The sequence below is a fragment of the Octopus bimaculoides genome, chromosome 29 (genome assembly GCF_046866305.1).
Source record: "Octopus bimaculoides isolate indiv1 chromosome 29, ASM4686630v1, whole genome shotgun sequence".
Taxonomy (NCBI): domain Eukaryota; kingdom Metazoa; phylum Mollusca; class Cephalopoda; order Octopoda; family Octopodidae; genus Octopus; species Octopus bimaculoides.
The window spans coordinates 15435141-15449981 of NC_142956.1; the positions used below are offsets into that span (position 1 = coordinate 15435141).

The window sequence follows — 14841 nt, forward strand, 5'->3', positions numbered from 1 at the left end:
AAACGGAAAATAAAAGAAAAAAACACAAAAGGCAACCGTCCCTTCCACACCAACCCACACCCTCCAAAACCAAAGTGGTTGGTAACCATTTCATAGCCGGCCACCACATCATTATCAAACACCGCTTCAACCAGAAAGCTAAACCCCTGCACCCACACCAAGGACTCGGCCCCCTCCCCAGACACCTCATCGCACCACTGTGCACTCTCACTAAGCAATTTCATCCAATTAGCTCATTACGTTTTCATAATATTAATTAATGCCAAGTGTAGTGGTGGTGGTGGTGGTAGTGGTGGCATGGAGAGAGAGAGGGTGATGATGGTGGCAAAGGCTATTTAGTACACTCACATCAATGTGAGTGTGAGCGAGTCTCCTGCCCCTCCACTTCCACTGCCTTCCTCTTCTGCTTCTCCTCCTCTTCTTTAATCTGATCTAACAGGTACGTGTTGCTAATTCACAAGCCGGATTGGCCTCATGTCTGCTATTTATTTCCACTCATCATCCTCATCATCATCATCATCAAAGGCACCCTTATCCTCAAATAACAGTCACCATCATCATCATCATCATCATCATTGTTGCTATTGTTAAAAGTACTTATCGGCATGAAAGAACACCAAAATCATTGTCAAAAATGTCATCACCACCACCACCACCACCATCAAAAACATCGTTGCCGTCACCATCAAATACGTCATCATCACCACCGTCAAATGCACCATCATCACTGTCATAAACATTGTCATCACCATCAAATGCAACATCATCATCACCCTCATCACCACTGTCAAATGCACCATCATCATCACTGTCAAAAGCACTGTCATCACCAAATGCACTGTCGTCAAACACACCATCATTGCCATCAAATGCACCATCACCACCGTCAAATGTACCATCACCACCGTCAAATGCACCATCACCACCGTCAAATGCACCATCACCACTGTCAAATGCACCATCACCACTATCAAATGCACCATCACCACCGTCAAATGCACCATCACCACCGTCAAATGCACCATCACCATCACTGTCAAACACAATCATCATCATCATCATCACCAGTCAAAAGCACCATCATCATCATCACCACCACCAATACGAAAAACATAGCTATAATATACAGTACAGAAAGTTAGCTGACAATGCACTCCCACAGGGATTGAACTTCTAACCATATTGTTCCAAAGGAAACTTCTCACTCACACAACCATACCTGCAAATCCAACATCTACTTTTACAGTTCTCTTGAGGTTAAGCCATGACTATAATCCTTTACTTCAGTTCTGTACTTTGTTCGCAAGGTTTTTTATGAGAATTCATGTTGAAACAAGACTTGTTGTCTTGGGAGGATCATTATACCAACCATAACACAAGCACTGATTCAATATCACTTCTTTATTGTTAGTCATTTGATTAAATAATTGGATATTAAACAAACTAACAATAAAGAAGTGATTTTGAAACCAGTGCTTGTGCTATTGTTGGTATAATGACCGTCCCAAAGCATAAAAAATAACATTTATATGATAGGGAAACTAAATGGAATATAGTTTAGATTTGTCTGCTTACCTTAGGAAACAGCAAAAATCAAATATCTTAGAAAAAGAGTTAACAGTTGTAAAGACTGTTTCACATCCAGGAGTATCAACACTTCCCAAATTTGGTCTCCCACAGTAACAGGAAGTAATCTGGAATAAAGAATAATTGGGATAAAGTAATGGTTTGAAACATCTTCAACATCATCAGTACAACACCCCCACCACTGTGATGATAACCACCACCACTACCATCATCATCACTCGCATGACAAACACCCCCACCCCCAACCGCTATTGAACCAAGATTTCTAATGCCACCATTATATCCAACATCATTATCACCACAACCACTGCCATAACCAAGACCACTGCCATCACAACCACCACCACCACCACCACCACCACCACAATCTTTCACCATCACCATCATCACTATTACAACTACCATCACCGCCACTGTCACCACCACCACCACCACCCAAACACGACCATCAACACCGCACATCCCACCACCACCACCATCATCATCTTCAACCATAGATCTTGCGCAATCAGGACTGACCTTGGGTTAAACAACTCCAGCACCTCATCCTACATGTGAATGGATAACAGAGACATTGCATTACTCAAATATGGAAAATCTCGCCTCTTACAATATAGAAACATTTCTCAAGACCCCCAGCAGGCAGAATGGGAAAAGCATTGCTCTGGATGGTAGCAAGGGAGATTCACTGGAACAGCCACTGACTTAAGGGGCTTGCACTTGCAGACAGCAATCTCTGCCCCAGTAATGGTGACCAGGGATATAGTCCAGGTGGGGGACCAAGACTGCTGGAGATCTCCACTGCCATGGACTCAATCGACCCCGATACCTTGACAGATTTTCTCCTCAGCTTGATGAGCAGCAGAGCCTGGGCTGGTAGCTGAAGAAGGTAGCTCAGTATGTGATATCCCAAAGGGGCCTACCATCATGAAACAGGAAACTTGTCATACAGTCCAGCCTTCTAACATCCCCTCGTCACAAGCAGGATTTGCCTCAGGTCTGCTATTTATTTTCACAGTGATTGTGTATTTGACAGTGATGATGGTGCATTTGACGGTGGTGATGATGAATGTGTCTGATGGTGGTAGTGATGTTTGACGGTAGTGATGTTTGACGGTGGTGATGTTTGACGGTGGTGATGGTGTGTTTGATGACAGTGCATTTGACGTGTGGTCCTGCAGGCTCATACAATATACACACCCATATACCACACATTACACACACCCACATACCCTATTTCTTATTTCTTTATTGTCCACAAGGGGGTAAACATAGAGGGGACAAACAAGGACAGACAAATGGATTAAGTCGATTACATCGACCCCAGTGCGTAACTGGTACTGAATTTATCAACCCCGAAAGGATGAAAGGCAAAGTCGACCTCAGCGGAATTTGAACTCAGAACATAATGGCAAACGAAATACCGCTAAGCATCTCGCGTGCTAACATTTCTGCCAGCTCACCGTCTTGATATACCTTATTTCTACCCCAACTCCACCCCATTCCAATGTTTTTTTCTTTCTTCTCCTAAGCTTTCTTCCTGCTTCATATGGATTTATTCATGGTTGGTTGGTTGGTTTTGTGACTGACATGTTGCCTATACATGGCCACAAGAGCTGACTAAGTCCTGCCTACTGCAAACCATTCAACCATAAAGTACAACAGTGACAAATTTTGTACTTGTTTAACCCTGGGCCAGTCAAGATCCAGTCAACCTATATTCAAACATGTTCCAGCTGTGACCTTTCTTTTAGTCAGTCATAGTCTATCTAGGACTATATCATGAAATGTATACAGTAGTAGTTACTATGAGTGATTATAGATGTTGTCGTTTAACCCCAGGTCAGTCCTGATCCGGCAGGCCTATGATCAAAGACGTTCCAGCAGTAACTGTCCCATCTTTTATTGGGACATAGTGTATCTAAGACTACATTATCTAATGTACAGTATAGTAATTAGTATTAATGGCTGCAGTTGTTGTGGCTTAGCCCTGGATCAGTCCAGACGTATGATCGAAAATGCTCCAGCTGGGACCTTTTTATCTTCTAGTATATCTAGGCCTATATTAACTAATGTAGAGTAGTTACTATAAGTGGTTGTAGTTGCTGCTGCTGTTTAGCCCCAGGTCAGCTCTGATCCAGCAGACCTATGATCTAAGATGTTGCAGCCATAATCTTCTCATCTTTTATTCAGACATAGTGTATCTAGGACTACATGATCTAATGTATAGTATAGCAGTTAGTATTAGTGGCTATAGTAATCATTGTTTAGCCCCAGGTCAGTCCTGATCCAACAGACCTATGATCAGAGATGTCCAGCTGTGACCTTCCCATCTGATATTAGACATAGTGTATCTAGAACTACATCATCGAAGGCATTTAAGAGAGTCTGTTTCTGGAGTGAAATGAAGTGTTTTACTCAAGAACACAATGTGTGGCCTGGTCCAGGAATTGAAACCACAATCTTACAATCATGAGTCCAACACCCTAACCACTAAGCCATGCACCTTCACATCTAGGCATTTAAGAGTCTGTTTCTGGAGTGAAATGAAGTGTTTTGCTCAAGAACACAATGTATTGCCTGATCCAGGAATTGAAACCACAATCTTATAATCATCAGTCCAGCACCCTAACCACTAAGCCATGCACTTCCACACACAGACATACACATGTGTTTGTGTGCATTTGTCCCCAACACTGTTTGACAGCCAGTGTTGGTTTGTTTGCATTCCCGTAACTTGTTTATCAGCAAGGAGAATCAACAAAAACAGCACAGAGCTTTAAAAAACAAAATGAAGTTCAAGAACTGAACTGTTCAAATAAAACTCTGTAAGCTGGTGCCCCAGCATGGCCACAGTCTGATCACTGAACCAAGTATGAAAAGGTACACACACACACACACACACACAAATATTTCAGACAATATCCGGAATAAATGAGTTGGTTGATTGAGATGTAGTAATTAACACTGAAATAATAGTCAGACAACTGCCCTGCTCACCTCCCACTCGACACTTCTATTCTTGTAGAGATTTAATTAATTAAGAAGATCACTGATGTGTTTAGCTATTTGGCTCGTTATACTAATTACAAAATTTGCACTACCCACTACCACCACCACCACCATCACCAACAACAATAACAACACTATAAAATAAAGCAGCGCCAAACATCATAAACAATAACACCATTATCACCACCACCAGGACTGACCCAAGGCCAAACAACAACAACAACTATAGCCACTAATACTAACTACTGTAGAAGGACCCCTTTTGGTCATGAATGACCATAGGATTGCACCTAGAAAGTTCCCCTCCGAGGTACAAGTCTGGGCAAGGTTTGTTTATGGAAGACCAGCAGTCACTCATGCATACCAGCCTCCCCTCTCCATGCCATTATATGTATGTAGGTTAAAAGGGTAAAGACCCCTTCAGTCACAAATGATCGTAGGATTATATGCCATTATATGTACGTAGGGTAAAAGGTTAAAGACCCCCCTCCAGTCATGAATGACCATGGGATTGCACCTAGAAAGTTCCTCTCTGAAGCACAAGTCTGGGCAAGATTTGTTTATGGAAGACCAGCAGTGACCCCTGCATACCAGCCTCCCCTCCATGTCATTATATGGACATAGTGTAAAGGTTAAAGACCCCCTCCTGTCATGAATGACCATAGGATTGCACCTAGAAAGTTCCCCTCTGAGGCACAAGTCTGGGCAAGATTTGTTTATGGAAGACCAGCAGTGACCCTTGCATACCAGCCTCCCCTCCATGCCATTATATGGACATAGTGTAAAGGTTAAAGACCCCCTCCAGTCATGAATGACCATGGGATTGCACCTAGAAAGTTCCTCTCTGAAGCACAAGTCTGGGCAAGATTTGTTTATGGAAGACCAACAGTGACCCCTGCATACCAGCCTCCCCTCCATGCTATTATATGGACATAGGGTAATGGTTAAAGACCCCCTCCAGTCATGAATGACCATGGGATTGCACCTAGAAAGTTCCCCTCCAAGGCACAGGTCTGGGAAAGGTCATTTATAGAAGACCAGCAGTCGCCCAAACATACCGGCCTGCCCTTTCCATGCCATTATATGTACGTAGGGTAAAAGGTTAAAGACCCCTTTCAGTCACGAATGACCATAGGATTGCAACTAGAAAGTTCCCCTCCGAGGCACTATGTCTTAATAAAAGTTGGAATGGTCACAATTGGAACACCTATGACCCTATGTCTGCTGGACCACTCAAATTAGCACATACACAATGAGAAATCCTCTATGGAGTTAATGAACATGCTAGAAATAACAGTCAAACGTCCCTCAAATCACACACAACTGTCTTAAAAAACAGAAGGACAACTTGTTCAAGACAGTTCCAAATTTCAGATATTAGAATTACACAGGATGGTCATAACTGGAATATTCTTAACCACAACATCACCCAATACACATACACACACATATGTACACAAGTGACCACCTCTAAGACAATGCAAGCCACATAAAGAATATAGGGGAGAAAAAAAAGTGTCAATGAGAGAGACAGGAAGACAAATTTCATTTATGGGTCAAACTAATTGAAGGTGACCTCATTAGTACTTCCTGTTTAGCATCACTTCCTCTTTGATGATACAGGAGTGGGGAGATGGGAAGGTTTTGACAGGGGGGGTATACGCATAACATGCATGGAGTGTGTGTGTTTTTGTGTAAGAGAGACATCTACGTCTATAGATGTTCGTGTGAGCATTTTACTGTCAATATGCATTTGTGCATTGTGCATTTCTGCAGGTGCATACATGTTGCTGCAGATACATACACATGCATGTTGCTGCAGATACATACACATGCATGTTGCTGCAGATACATACACATGCATGTTGCTGCAGATACATACACATGCATGTTGCTGCAGATACAAGAGCATGCATGTGTTGCTGTGAACATGCGCATGTTGTGTTAGATATGCACACATGTGCATGTTTTCATAGAAGCAGGCACACTGTATATGCATGCATGTTGCTGCAGTTGCACACGCATGCACATTACTGTAGAAATCGTGCATGCATGTTGCTTTAGGTAGAACAAATACCAGACCTCACCAAAAAAAAAGTACTGGAAGCAATTTGTTTAAACCCTTCTAGGTGGTGCCCCAGCATGGCCACAGTCCAGTGGCAAGCAAGTGACAGATAAATGATACATGGACTCTGCAAATCATAGTGCAGGCAAGTTGTCTAAGAGAACAGTAACTCACTAAAAACTGACACACAATAGAGAGCTACCCAGTGGAGCAGAATTCAATGATACATGGTTGCAAGCAAACTCAGTCATAAAACCAGGCTAGTCTTTGTGTATATTTATCGATCTATCACCACACACAGAGAAAACCAAAAGCACTATCTTATGTATATGAAAAATGACGCAGTATTTAAAAAACACACACACACACACACATATGGTTGGACACACTTATGTATAAACACACACATGCAGACATACACACTCTCACATACTCATCTCGGACAAATCCCAACGCTGGAACATGGGTTCAAAAGAAATGGAAGTAGAGTGACGTGTCACTGAAGAGATTGCAACAATGTGATGAAATAAACAATGACAACACTAACAAAACCGAACATTTGAATGGTTAATTGTTTGACCAAAGTGTTTAACATATGAGTTTGAAAAACTAGTAAAAAACGGCTGATCAATAAATTGGTTAACGAAGTAACCAACCCATTAACTAAGAATAAAGAACCGAACCAGTGCATGTGTTTATTATTACTGGCATAATGCCCCTCCCAAGGTTCAATAGTATTTCTTTCAACACACAAATTCACATCAAGAATCTTGCAAACCAAATACAAATATGAACCAAAATATATATATATTTACACACACACACACACACACACACACACACACATATATATTTACACACACACACATATTTACACACATATATATATATATATATACACACATACACATATATATATACACACACACACACACACATATATATATACACACACACACACACACACACACACATATATATACATACATATACACACACACACATATATATATATACACATATATATCTGATTATCTATATATATATTCCTATTTATAACCATACGTACAGACCCACACACACATCCATACTTATACCCATATATATATATATATATATATATATACGCATTTATATATGCCTATACAAAGAGAGAGAGAGAGACAGAAAGAAAGAGATAGACAAAGTGAGAAAGACACAGGGAGACAGAAAGTGAGACAGAGAAAGGGAAAGAGAGAGAGAGAGAGAGACTGTGAGAGAGATAGTGGGAGAGAGAAAAAGACAAAGTAAGGGAGATGGACAGAGAGATACACTGAAAGACAAAGAGAGTGAGAGAGAGTAATAGAGAGGCAGAGACATACACAGTGAGTGGGAGAAACAAAGACAGAGAGAGCAAGAGAGAGCGAGAGAGAGAGAGACAGAAGTCATGAAGTAGTTGTACAAGTTAGCTTCTGACACAATTCCTCTTGTAACCAATCCAAAAGTGTGTCAGTGACCACCACCAGGTAAATACTGATATTTAGCACCAAACAATACCTATTATAATACATAAACGGTGGGGGGGGGACACAGTGTGTGGGGGGGGGGGTCGAGGGGGGATGGCTTGGTGTCTTTTATTTCAATAATAACTGAAATAAATGTGTGTCAATGAAATTGTTCTCTCTCTCTCTCTCTCTCTCTCTCTCTCTCTCTCTCTCTCTCTCACACACACACACCTATACAGATGTACACACAACCAAACACAACCATACAAATATATAAATTTACATACAATCATACAAATGTATATTATACACACACACAGGATCTTTTTTAAAACGGGGGCCACATTTTTCATTAATGTTTTACGTAGTGTTTTTGGTACGGAAAGACTTTCAAACTTCGTATACTTATCTATTTTGTGTTATAGAACAGAAGAATATTTTTGTATTCGAATTTATTTCATGTAAAAAATTGTCTTATTTCGATAATTTCAACCAATCACTGACAAGTATTCAGTTGTTTACCTTTACTCCTTTGGCTGATTAAGCGATGTAAAGCGTATTTAATCTCCATACCTTCGTTTTATTTGCTTTTTTCATTTTAAATTTGCTTTAACCCTAACCCTAGGGTTAGGGTTAATTATTTCAGAATCGTTTGTTTATGTAGTCGGCACTTAATGTATATCGGCTGAATGGACATCAGTGATTGGTTGAAATTACAGAAATACGACAACTTTAACATGGAATAGCTTATGGATTTCTTTTTTTTTTAAGAAGACTAAGAGAAAAAGATGTATTATATGACACATTCTACCAGTGTTCCAAGTTTCAAAGTGTTTCGTTAATGAAAAATGTGGCCCCCGTTTTAAAAAAGATCCCACACACACACACACACACATTATACACATAATACATACACACACAAACACGTATTATAGATATAGACACACATACACATCCACTTATACATACATAGCCACAAACACACCTATACAGATATACACACATAAACACAACCATACAAATATATAAATTTACATACAATCATACAAATGTATGTTATACACACACACACACATACTATACACATACATATAATACATACACACAACACAAACACATACACACATGTACTATACATATAGACACACATACACATCTACTAATACATACATACATAGCCACAAACACCTATACAGATTAACATTCACATACAAACACATCTACATATACATACATATATACACAAACTCACACCCATACACCCACCACACACACTCGTATATATATATATATATATACCCTTCCATACACACACCCATATAATCACAGATAATCACTTCCTCGTTATTGTTGTTTCTTTATTAGTCATATGGAATGGCTAGCTTTAAATACTGGAAGACAGGAGAAAGAGAGGGGAAAGACAGAGAGACAGACAGACGGACAGAGAGGGAGAGAGACAGACAGACGGACAGAGAGGGAGAGAGACAGACAGACGGACAGAGAGGGAGAGAAAGACAGACTGAGTGGACAGTGAGTTGCATAAATACAAAGAGTATGAAAAAGAGAGAATTATTATATTCTTTTATCCTTTTGTCTGTTTCAGACATTTGACTGCGGCCATGCTGGAGCACCGCCTTCAGTCGAGCAAAGCAACCCCAGGACTTATTCTATCCGTCTCTTTTGCTGAACCGCTAAGTCACAGGGACATAAACACACCAACATCGGTTGTCAAACGATGCTGGAAAGAGAACACAGATAGGCGCAGGAGTGGCTGTGTGGTAAGTACAGGTACCTTTGTCTCCGGCCAGGGGTTGGTCAACTTTTTCAGTTACCACCTCAGTAGTGAGATCAGGCTGGAGAGGGGGTTAGGGTTATGTTTACGAAAAGATGGAAGTCTGTGGAACGCAAGCTGAGTGAGAGTGGCACCAAATAAGTGAGGTCAATCAGGGAAGCAAAGGTTCTACCAGGATGGTTGGGTGCCTTCCTTCTAGCTGTCTCATTGCAAAACGCAATGATTCTTGTCTCTAATTTTTACACTAATTTTAATCATATCATTTTTGTAAAAAAAAAACGTTTAAGCTACTCCCCCTTATGTTTGTCTGTCCTTGTTCGTCCCCTTTTTGTAATGCCTTCATGGCAAATCGCTAATGAAATAAAGTAGCTTGCTTACCAACCACATAGTTCTGGGTTCATTCCCACTGCGTGGCACCTTGGGCAAGTGTCTTCTACTATAGCTTCGGGCCGACCAAAGCCTTGTGAGTGGATTTGGTAGACGGAAACTGAAAGAAGCCCGTCGATGTGCGTGTATATGTTTGTGTCTGTGTTTGTCCCCCCCAACATCGTTTGACAACCGATGCTGGTGTGTTTACGTCCCCGTAACTTAGCGGTTCGGCAAAAAGAGATCGATAGAATAAGTACTAGGCTTCCAAAGAATAAGTCCTGAGGTCGATTTGCTCAACTAAAAAGCGATGCTCCAGCATGGCCGCAGTCAAATGACTGAAACAAGTAAAAGAGTAAAAAAAAAAAAAAAGAGTATACAAAGGTATGAAAGAGAGTTGTTTGAGCAACGACCTTTCCCAACTACTGCTTTTACCAAATATCCTGAAGAAGGGGTCTTCGCCCCGAAATATAGAAATATAAGATAAAACTGCAACTTCGTTTTATTTCGTTTTCTTTTTCTTTTGTAGTTTACTATGTACCGTCTCGCATTTTTCTGACCTTACGCAATAACCCTCTTCAAAGTTATAACTCACAATACTTCACCAAAACCCCATTTTAATGTGACAGTAGGGAGCTTGTCTCCCTCGTCAGTTCATTAGCCCTTCTGATACCAACCTGCCTGAAACCGCCTCTGGCTCTGTGGTACAAATGTCCTGTTTTCAAAAGTTTTCAATTAAAATCTTCCACCAAACAATCACAATTTATGTTCCTAACACTAGCTTAATGATAACTAAGTTATTTTACCAAATTCTTTGTTATATTTAGAATTAACTGAAAGAAACACAGAGCATCTCAACAGAAATATGGTGCCTCTGTGACTATTGAGTGATTTTGATGCTTATTTCTTACAATACTGGTATCTTTTGTTTACTTTAGTAATATATATCTATCTCTAACGGTTTTTTCAAATGAATTACGTCATAACCTTATCCAACTATAGTTCTCATACTCGGTCATAATGTCTTAAGTTTAAGATGGTTCCCATACATTCCCTGAGGAGAAGTTTACATTTTTAACATCGACGATTCCTATGGATCGCATAATTTGTAATTCTTCGAAACATATGTAGGAATAAAGTATGCAGTTGTAACATGCGTTCACTCCATTCCTTAAATTTATATATATATATATATATATATATATGTGTGTGTGTGTGTGTGTGTGTGTGTGTAAAGAATAAAAAGTTTAGAATGGTATAACAATGCACAATAATACAAAAAATGGAGTATATACCTTTTGTAACTTGTTTATCTATAGTCCGATGATATTTCGGAATTACAATTCCTTCTTCAGATCTTATTTGCTATAGCAGAAACTCCAGCAAATAAGATCTGAAGAAGGAATTCTAATTCCAAAAAATCATCGGACTACAGTTTACCAAGTTACAACAGGTATACAGTCCATTTTTTTGTTCTATAGTGCATTGTTATACCATTCTAAACTTTTTATTCTTTACAAACAATACACAATGCTTCAAGCAAACTACAATACTCTCTTATATATACATATAAATAAGGATAAGATCGATATTTAAATATCGATTGTATCAAGTGGCCATCATGGGAATTAAAACCATCAAAGGTAACGATTATTTTAAATTATAATTTAGGGTATCTAAGAGATACTGCCATGCTGGAAATAGCAGTCAAATCTTGACTCTAAACCACAATAAATGTTCATATAGCACCAGGAGCGAAGATGAAGAAAATCCGGGATCTGGAATTATCCAGTAATTTTTGCTAGTTTATTTTGTCTCTTTGTCTTCTCTCCTGGTGCTATATGAACATTTATTGTGGTTTAGAGTCAAGATTTGACTGCTATTTTCAGCGCAGCAGTATCTCTTAGATACCCTACATTATAATTTTATATATACATATATATATATATATATATATATATATACATAGGCACAGGAGTGGCTGTGTGCTAAGTAGCTTGCTTACCAACCACATGGTTCCAGGTTCAGTCCCACTGCGTGGCACCTTGGGCAAGTGTCTTCTACTATAGCCTCAGGCCGACCAAAGCCTTGTGAGTGGATTTGGTAGACAGAAACTGAAAGAAGCCCGTCGTATATATGTATATATGTGTGTGTGTGTGTACAAGTTTGCGTGTCTGTGTTTGTCCCCCCACCATCGCTTGACAACCGATGCTGGTGTGTTTACGTCCCCGTAACTTAGTGGTTCGGCAAAAGAGACCGATAGAATAAGTACTAGGCTTACAAAGAATAAGTCCTGGGGTCGATTTGCTCGACTAAAGGCGGTGCTCCAGCAAGGCCACAGTCAAATGACTGAAACAAGTAAAACTATATATATATATATATATATATATATATATATATATATAGACACGCAAAAAAATGTATGTATGTGTGTATATATATATATGTAAGATGTGAGAACAACACAGTCTACCTATAAGTATGAAGGTATGCATACACACACACATATACACACACACATACATGTGTGTGTGTGTGTGTGTGTGTGTGTGTGTGTGTGTGTGTGTGTGTGTGTAACAATGGACGCAAGAGAAAGAAAATCCTTGCTGTATGTCAACACAATATTCTTCAACGTCTACAAGTCGGCTTTTTATAAAAACCAGATCTACCAGAATCTTTTCTGCTGTCTCACTCACACACCTGTCAGGTACAACATATAGAGTAATGTCAGGGACACTTCTTACCTTCAGCTGATTAACTTCACCTCAAATATTCTGTGTGAGTGTGTGTGTGTGTGTATGGAGGTGTATTTAAATTTATAATGTGCATTTAAATTTGCCTGTGTATAAATATATGTATATTTATATGTCCGTGTGTGAATGTGTGTGTGTATATGTTTGTGTGTGTATGTATGTGTAGTGTGTATATAATCATGTATGTGTGTACGTGTATATATATATATATATATATATCTATATATATATATATATATATATATATATATATATATATATATGAATATATATATATATATATAAATTCAAAAAAAGGATAAAAATCTTTTACATTATTCTGTAGTAATGCCCTTATATAAATATAAATGAATATATATATATATATATATATATATATATATATATATATATATATATATATATATATATATATATACTAGCAGTATAACCCGGCGCTGCTCGGGATTAAGCTAGGATTATTAAATGATTAAGTCCTTTATTTCAAACCAAAATAAGTAACATCGACATCAGATTTGAGCGAAATCCGTTGAAATTGGTTTGGCTGAAAATGGTTTGCTGGCAATTTGAATGGGAAATCCCTTAAGGAATCAGTTTATTGGTTATTTTCACTTATTGACTCTTTTTTTAAATGTTGCAGAGATCTGCATAGGAGAAGGTTGATCTGAAGGTTTGCATTGGGGATCTGGATTGGAGTAACTTAGGAAAGCTTACCAACAACCTTAACCAAAAAATAAGGAGCCTGTCCCTTCTATGTTAACTGTAACCCTAACCCTAAACCCTAACCCTAACTCTGACCCTAAAACCGTAACCGTAACCCTAATCCTAATCGTAACACCCTAGTGGAAATCGTGCGGGTGTTAATCTGAAAAATTACCAAACCCTTTTTGTGGTCCGAAAAACGGGTTGGGGGGGGTGACTGACAAAGTAGTATATGTGCGTATGTGTGAGAGTGAGAGGGGGGGAGAAAGATGAACGATTTAAAATAAATAAATGATTTAAAATAAATATATTTGAATTGTTGTGTGAGAAAGTATATATAATCTTATTATAGAATATAGTGTCTTTCAAAAACATCTTCTATTTGAAACTATATCTCATGTTTAAGAAAACAAATGCATTTTACTCTGTCTTCCTCAGCTACATTTTCTTTCCTAATACGCTTTGTCTCCCTCTTCCACTTTTTTATTTTTTTTTTTTTAGACGCTTGGCAAACACTCTGTTTCTCCCCTTGTCACAAACCCACTATTTCTTTCTTTCTCTCTCTCTCTCTCTTTCTTTCTTTCTCCCTCTCTTTCCTTCTTTCTCCCTCTCTTTCTTTCTCTCTCTCTCTCTCCTTCACGCGCGTACGCACAGATTTGACTTCGCCATGTCAACAAACTTCAAAATTGGTAGAAGTTTATCGATTTTTACAGCTATACGCGGGTGCCTCTGTGAGAAAAAGTTGACAAAAACACAGATAGAGTCATGAACAATGTCCTAAAATTGGAGCGACATGCGTGCTAATTTGTGGACGTGCATAACCCACATCACGTACACACACACACACACAAACATCTTGTGTTTTATAGATATAGATATTGATATATATATATATATATATATGTATATATATATATGTATATATATATATATATATATATATAATGTAGGTGTAGGAGTGGCTGTGTGGCAAAAAGCTTGCTTCCCAACCACGGGTTGAGCCCCACTGCTTGGCACCTTGGGCAAGTGTCTTCTACTATAATCGCGAGCTGACCAAAGCCTTGAGTGGATTTGGTACAA

The 14841-nt window shown here is 39.0% G+C and overlaps 1 protein-coding gene across 1 annotated transcript in view; it reads right to left on the minus strand.

Annotated features, from left to right (window-relative positions):
- Positions 1-14841, minus strand: part of LOC106877716 (cysteine and glycine-rich protein 1) — a 93863-nt gene that overhangs the window by 47285 nt on the left and 31737 nt on the right. The window contains exon 2 of the mRNA XM_089345752.1: positions 1576-1694. The gene's annotated coding sequence lies outside the window, so the exon portion shown is untranslated. The remainder of the gene's footprint in view (positions 1-1575; positions 1695-14841) is intronic.